Source organism: Cetorhinus maximus, chromosome 8 (genome assembly GCF_964194155.1).
Source record: "Cetorhinus maximus chromosome 8, sCetMax3.hap1.1, whole genome shotgun sequence".
NCBI classification, from domain to species: domain Eukaryota; kingdom Metazoa; phylum Chordata; class Chondrichthyes; order Lamniformes; family Cetorhinidae; genus Cetorhinus; species Cetorhinus maximus.
The window spans coordinates 142161504-142169993 of NC_135886.1; positions in this window are offsets into that span (position 1 = coordinate 142161504).

An 8490-nucleotide genomic window follows, 5' to 3' on the forward strand; every position below is an offset into this window, starting at 1 on the left:
AAATCTGAAACTGTCTCCCCAGAAAAGCTGTTGAGGCTGGGGGTCAATTGAAAATTCCAAAACTGAAACTGATAGATTTTTGTTAGGTAAGGGTACTAAGGGCTATAGTACCAAGGTAGATAAATTGTGTTGAAATACAGATTTGCCATGATCCAACTTAATGCCGAGCAGGCTCGAGGAGCTGAAGGGCCTGCTCCTCTTCCATACGTTCTAAGTTGCAGCTGGTGGTGTTCCCAGTCATCTGCTGCCCTCATCCTTCTAGGTGGCAGAGGTCGTGGGTTTGGAAGGTGGTATTGAAGGAGCCTTGGTGAGTTGCTGCAGTGCACCTTGTAGAGGCACACACTGCTGCTACTATGCGTTGGTGATGGAGAGGGTGAATGTTGAAGGCGGATGGAGTGCCAGTCAAGTGGGCTGCTTTGTCCTGGAAGCTGTTGAGCTTCTTCAGTATTGTTCGAGTTGCACTCATCCAGGCAAGTGGAGAGTATTCCATCACAGTCCTGAATTGTGTCTTATAGATGGTGGACCAACTAAAATACCACTTGATAGACTTGCGAGCAAAATTGAAGCCCAAGGAATTAAATGGACAGTGGCAATTTAGATACAAAATTGGCTAAGAGACAAAAAGTACAGACAAGTTGTGAACAGTAGTTTTTCAGAATGGAGAAATTGGCACAGGGTACATAAAGTTAGAGAGATGAATACGTGGCTCAAAGACTGGTGTGGGAGAAGAGGGTTCCGGTTTGTGGGGCACAGGCACCAGTACCGGGGAAAGTGGAGTCTGTACCATTGGGACGGTCTACACCTGAACTGGGCTGGGACCAGTGTTCTTGCAAACCACATAAATAGAGAGAGTTTTAAATTAACTAGTGGGGGCAAGGGATCAGTTCTGGAAAGATGCGGTATATCAAAGAGTAGAGACAAGGTAAGAGACAAAAATAGTAATATTGGAAATGAGGGTCGGAGAATGGCAGGAAGAGAGAGAGAGAGAAAACATAAGACTACACAAAGACTCAAGACTAGATGTCACAAAGAGAACAAAAAGACTAATCTAAAGGCTCTGTTTCTGAGTGCGCATAGCATTCATAACAAAGTAAACAAATCGATAGCGCACATTGAAGTAAATAAATATGATCTGATAACCATTACGGAGACTTAGCTGCAAGATGTCAGGGATTGGGTCCTGAATATTGAGGGGTATCTGACCTTCAAGAAGAAGAGGAAGCCAGGTCAAGATGGAGGGGTAGCACTGTTAATAAAGGATGACCTTTGTGCAATAGGTAGAGATGTCCTTGGTTCAGGAGCTCAGGATGTAGAATCGGTTTGGGTGGAAATGAGAAATAATAGGAGAAAGAAGTCACTAGTGAAGGTGGTCTACAGGTCCCATAACAGTAACCACAATGCAGGACAAAGTATTCAAGAAGAAACATTGGGTGCTTGTGATAAAGGGATGACAATAATCATGGGTGATTTTAATCTACATATGAACTGGAAAAATCAGAGTGGCAGTAGTAGCCTGGATAAGGAATTCATAGAAGTCTTGCGAGATAGTTTCTTAGAGCAGCAAGTTCTGCAACCAACCAGAGAGTAGGTTATATTAGACTTAGTATTGTGTAATGTAATAGGATTAATTGATGACCTCAGAGTAAAGGCACCGTAGGTAGCTGCGACCACAATATGATTGAATTTTACATCCAGTTTGAAAGGTAGAAGAGTGGGTCTAAGACTTATATTTTAAACTTAAATAAGGGTAACTGTGTGGGCATGAATGCTGAGTTAACTGAAGTGAACTGGAATATTCAGATAGGGGATAGATCAGTAGCGAAGCAGTGGCAGATATTTAATGGGATTTTTCAGAATACTCAGAATAAGTATATTCCTACTATAAAGAAAAATTCCCTCAATCTATGGTTAGCTAAAGAAGTTAGGGAAAGCATCAAACTTAAGGAAAAAGCATATAACTGCGCAAAGATGAGTGGCAGGTCAGATGATTGGTCAGAATATAAAGAACAGCAGAGAATAATTAAAAGGTTAGTCAGGAGAAAGAAATTAGAGTATGAGAGGAAGCTAGCTAGAAATTTAAAAATGGATAGCAAGAGTTTCCAGAAGTATTTAAACAAAAAAAGAGTAGGTAAAGTGAGTGTTGGTCCTCGAGAGAGTGAGAATAGGGAGTTAATAGTAGTTAATAAGGAAATAGTATCTGAAATGAACAAATATTTTGTTTGTCTTTGCTACAGAGGATACAAAAACCATTCCAGTAATAACTGTAAATTGGGAGGTGGAGGGGAGAGAGGAACTACAATCATAAGGGAAACAGGGCTGTACAAACTGATGGAGCTGTGGGCTGTTAAGTCTCCAGGTCCAGATGGACTTCACCCTAGTGTCTTAAAAGAGGTGGCTAACAAGGTAGTGGATGCATTGGTGTTAATTTTCCAAAATTCCCTCTATTCAAGAAGGGAGGGAGGCAGAAAACAGGAAACTATAGGCTAGTTAGCTTGACATCTGTCGTGGGGAAGGTGTTAGGGTCGATCATTAAAGAGGTTATAGCTGGGCACATAGCAAAGCTCAAGTTAATCGAGAAGAGTCAGCATGGTTTTATGAAAGGGAAATCAAATTTAACCAATTGATTAGAGTTTTTTGAAGGAGTAATATGTGCAGTAGATAGAGGGGAGCCTGTAGACATACTGTACTTGGATTTCCAGAAGAGACATGGTAATTGTGCCATATCAAAGGGAATTGCGGAAAATAAAAGCTCATAGTGTAGGAGGCAACATATTAGCCTGGATAGAAGATTGGCTGGCTGGCAGAAAACAGAGTATGCGTAAATGGGTCATTTGTCTGATTACTACCTACCAGCCCCCCTCAGCTGATGAATTAATGTTCCTCCATGTCGAACACCACTTGGAGGAAGCATGAGAGTGGCATGGGCGCAGAATGTACTCTGGGTGGGGGACTTTAAAGTCCACCACCAAGAGTGGCTCGGTAACACCACTGCTGACCAAGCTGGCCAAGTCCTAAAGAACAAAGCTGCTAGACCACATCTGCGGCAGGTGGTGAGGGAACCAACAGAGGGAAAAAGGTACTTGACCTCATCCTCACCAACCTACCTGCCACAAATGCATCTGTCCATGACCGTGGAGACAAAGTCCCGCCTTCACATTAAGGGTACCCTCTATTGTGTTGTGTGGCACTACCACTGTGCTAAAGGAGATAAATTTTGAAAAGATCTAGCAACTCAAGACTGGTCGAACACAATCTGTAACATCATGGCCCAGCATATCCTCCACTCTACCATTATCATTAAGCCAGGGGAGCAACCCTGGTTCAATGAAGAGGGCATGCCAGGAGCAGCACCAGGTATACCTAAAAATGAGGTGTCAACCTGGTGAAGCAATAACACTGGACTACTTGCATGCCAAACAACATAGGCAGCAAGTGATAGACAGAGCTAAGGGATCCCACAACAAACAGATCAGATCTAAGCTCTGCAGTCCTGCCACATCCAGTCATGATTGGTGGTGGACAATTAAACAATTCACTAGAGGAAGCTCCAAAAATATCCCCATCCTCAATGATGGGGGGGCCCAGCACATTAGTGCTAAAGAAGTGCCACGTGGATGATCCAACTTGGCCTCCTCCACAGGTTCCCAGCATCACCAATGCCAGGCTTCAGCCAATTCAATTCACTCCACATTATATCAAGAAACAGCTGAAGGCACTGGATAGTGCAAAGGCTATGGGCCCTGACAATATTCCGGCAATAGTGCTGAAGACTTGTGTTCCAAACTGTTCCAGTATAGACAAGCTGTTCCAGTATAGCTACAACACTTGGCATCTACCCAGCTATGCAGAAAGTTGTCCAGGTGTGTCCTGTACACAAAAAGCAGGACAAATCCAACCCGGTCAATTACCGCCCCATCAGTCTGCTCTCGATCATCAGTAAAGTAATGGAAGGGGTCATCAACAGTGCTATCAAGCGGCACTTGCTTAGCAATCACCTGCTCACTGATGCCCAGTTGGGTTCCGCTCCTGACCTCATTGCAGCCTTGGTTCAAGCTTGGACAAAAGAACTGAACTCCCGAGGTGAGGTGAGAGTAACTGCCCTTGACATCAAGGCTGCATTTTACCGAGTGTGGCATCAAGGAGCCTAGCAAAACTGGAGTCAATGGGAATTGGGGGAAAACTCTCCACTGGCTTCAGTTATACCTGGCACAAAGGAAGATGGTTGTGGTTGTTGGAGGTCAGTCATCTCAGCTCCAGGGCATCACTGCAGGAGTTCCTCAGGGTAGTGTCCTAGGCCCAACCATCTTCAGCTGCTTCATCAATGACCTTCCTTCCATCATAAGGTCAGACACGGGGTACCCGCTGATGACTGTGCAATGTTCTGCACCATTGGCAACTCCTCAGATACTGAAGCAGTCCATGTCCAAATGCAACAAGACCTGAACAATATTCAGGCTTGGGCTGACAAGTAGCTACTAGCATTCGCGCCACACAAGTGTCAGGCAATGACCATCCCCAACAAGAGAGAATCTAACCATCGCCCATTGACGTTCAATGGCATTATTGTCACTGAATTCTCCGCTATCAAAATCCTGGGTGTTACCATGACCTGAAACTGAACTGGACTAGCCATATAAATACTGTGGCTACAAGAGCAAGGAATCATGTGCCGAGTAACTCACCTGCTCACTCCCCAATGCCTGTCCACCATCTACAAGGCACAAGTCAGGAGTGTGATGGAATAATCCCCACTTGCCTGGATGAGTGCAGCTCCCACAACACTCAGGAAGCTTGACACTGCCCAGGACAATGCAGCGCTCTTGATTAGCACCAATTCACAAACATTCACTCCCTGCACCACTGACGCACAGTAGCAGCATCTACAAGGTGCACTGTAGGAATTCACCAAGGCTCCTTGGACAGCACCTTCCAAACCCACGACCGCTACCATCTAGAAGGACAAGGGCAGCAGATAGACAGGTACACTGCCACCTGGAAGTTCCCCTCCAAGTCATTCACCACCTTCACTTGGAAATATATTGCCATTCCTTCACTGTCGCTGGGTCAAATTCCTGGAACTCCCTTCCTAACAGCACTGTGGGTACACCACAGTGTATCTACACCACATGGACTGCAGCAGTTCAAGAAGGCAGCTCACCACCACCTTCTCGAGGCCAACTGGGGATGGGCAATAAATGCTGGCCCAGCCATTGAAGCCCACATCCCATGAATGAATTTTTAAAAATCACATTTTAGGAAAGATGTCAAGGCCTAAGACAGAGATTTGCATAGGATTACATAAGATAAATAGCACAGAAACACACCATGCAACCCAACCAGTCCATGTCAGTGTTTATGCTCCACTTGAGCCTCCTCCCATCCTCCCTCACCTAAGTTTTTCAGCGTAACCCTCTACTGCCCTCTCCCACTAATGCTTGTCTAGCTTCCATCGCCCTGGAAGCTCCCCCTGTATAGAACATTGGTGAGGCCACAGCTGGAGTACTGTGTGCAGTTCTGATCACCACATTATAGGAAGGATGTGATTGCACTGGAGGGGGTGCAGAGGAGACTCACCAGGGTGTTGCCTGGGATGAAACATTTAAGTTACAAAGAGAGGTTGGATAGACTTGGGTTGTTTTCTTTGGAGCAGAGAAGACTGAGGGGCAACCTGATCGAGGTGTACAAGATTATGAAGGGCATGGACAGCGCAGATAGGGAGCAGCTGCTCCTCTTAGTTGAAGGGTCAGTCACGAGGGGACATAAGTTCAAGGTGAGGGGCAGGAGGTTTAGGGGGGATGTGAGGAAAAACTTTTTTACCCAGAGGGTGCTGACAGTCTGGAATGCGCTGCCTGGGAGGGTGGTGGAGGCGGGTTGCCTCCCATCCTTTAAAAAGTACCTGGATGAGCACTTGGCACGTCATAACATTCAAGGCTATGGGCCAAGTGCTGGTAAATGGGATTAGGTAGGTAGATCAGGTGTTTCTCACGTGTCGGTGCAGATGGACCGAAGGGCCTCTTCTGCACTGTGTGATTCTGTGTTTCCCCTTAAGTGCATTTTACTATTTGCTTCAATGACTCCTTGTGGCATTGAGTTTCAAATTCTCACCAGTCTCTGAGTAAAAGGTTTCTTCTGAACCCCTTACTTCATATTTTGGTGACTATTTCATATTGATGGCCTCCAGATTTGTTCTTCCCCACAAGTGGAAACCTTCTCGCTGTGTCTACTCGATCAAAACCCTTCATACTTTTAAATATTTCTATAAGGTCATCCATCAGCCTTTTTTCATTCTCCCTTGATAGATATGACCCCGCATACCTGATATCATCCTTGTAAATCTTCTTTTGCACTCTCTCCAATGCCTATCTCTTTCATAGAATGGCAACCAGAATTATATGCATTACTTCAGATGTGGTTTGACTAAGGTGCGATATAAGTTTAGCATAACATGGTTGGTCAAGTGAGATTACTCCTCTTGAAATACATGCTGACTATTCATTATTATTATTTTGGATCTCTGGATGTTCTTCTGTGCTCTCCTCTCATAAGGATTTTCCATTATTTTTCATACCACCAATGTCAAGCTGACTGGCCTCTAATTCCCTGGACATGTTCTATCTCCCTTCTTAACTATGGCTATAATGTTGGCTAAAGGTCAGTTTTTTGGTACAACACCTTTCTCTAATGAATTATTAAAAATGTGTAGTAATTTCTCTGCTATCTCTTCCCTAGATTATTTTAAAATATGTGGGTATACTCCTCTCAGACCAGGAATTTATCATATTTAATTTTGATTAATTTATGTACTATTTCACTTATAAGACCATAAGATGTAGGAGCAGAAGTAGGCCATTCAGCACATCAAGCCTGCTCTGCCATTCAATGAGATCATGGCTAATCTGATAATCCTTAATTCCACTTTCTTGTCTTTTCCCCATAACCCTTGATTACCTTACTGATTAAAAATCTGTTTATCTCAGCCTTGAATATACTTAATGACCCAGCCTCTACAGCCCTCTGCGGCAAAGAATTCCAAAGATTCACTACCTTCTGAGAGAAGAAATTCCTCCTCATCTCTGTTTTAAATGGGCGACCCCTTACTCTGAGATTATGCCCTCTGATCCTCTCATTCTTCTAAACTCCAGTGAGTACAGGCCCAACCTATTCAACCTCTCCTCATAAGAAAATCCCTTCATACCCGGGATCAACCTAGTGAACCTTCTTTGGACTGCCTCCAATACCAGTGTATCTTTCCTGAGATAAGGGGACCAAAACTGTTCACAGTATTCTAGGTGTGCTCTAACTAGTGCCTTATATAGTTTTAGCAAGATTTCCCTTTTTACACACCATTCCCTTTGAAATAAAGGCCAACATTCCATTTGCCTTCCCTGTTACCTGTTGAACTTGTATGTTAGCTTTTTGTGATTAATGTACGAGGACCCCCAAATCCCTCTGTGCTGCAACATTCTGCAGTCTTTCTCCATTTAAATAATATTCAGCTCCTCTATTCCTCCTGCCAAAGTGCATAACCTCACATTTTCCCATATTATATTCCATCTGTCAAGTTTTTGCCCACCCACTTAATCTGTCTATGGACTCTTTGTGTCATCCTGACCACTTGCCTTCCCACCTATTTTTATCTCATCTGCAAACTTGGCAATAGTACATTCATTTCCCTCATCCAAGTCATTAATATGTATTGTAAATAACTGGCCCCAGCACTGATCCCTGTGGCACTCCACTAGTTACAGGTTGCCATACTGAAAATGCCCGCCTTACCCCAAATCTTTGTCTTCTATTAGTTAGCCAATCCTCTATCCATGCTAATATACTACCTCCAACACCACGGGCTCTTATCTTATTAAGTAGCCTTATGTGCAGTACCTTATCAAACACCTTTTGGAAATCCAAATATGTTACATCTACTGATTCCCCTTTAGCTATCCTGCTTGTTACCTTCTCAAAGAATTCTAATAAATTTGTCATGCATGATTTCCCCTTTATGAAGCCATGCTGACTCTGCTTGATTATATTATGCATATCTAAATGCTCTGCTATTACATCCTTTATAATAGACTCTAACATTCTCCCAATGACAGATGTTAAGCTAACTGGCCTATAGTTACCTGTTTTTTTGTCTCCCCACCCCCTCCGCCCGCCCCCTGCCTTTTTGAATAAGGGTGTTGCATTGGCAGTTTTCCAATCCTGTGGGACTTTTTCAGAATCTAAGGATTCTTGGAAGATTGCTACTAGTCCATTCACTATTTGTGTAGCTACTTCCTTTAATATCCTAGGATGCAAACCATCAGGTCCAAGGGACTTATAGGCCTTTAGTCCCATTAGTTTCCCTAGTACTTTTTCTCTAGTGATAGTTATTGTATTTATTTCCTCCCGCTCTTTTGCCCCTTGATTATTTAATATTTTTGGAATGCTATTCGTGTCTTCTACCGTGAAGACTGATGCAAAGTATTTATTTAACTCCTCTGCCATTTC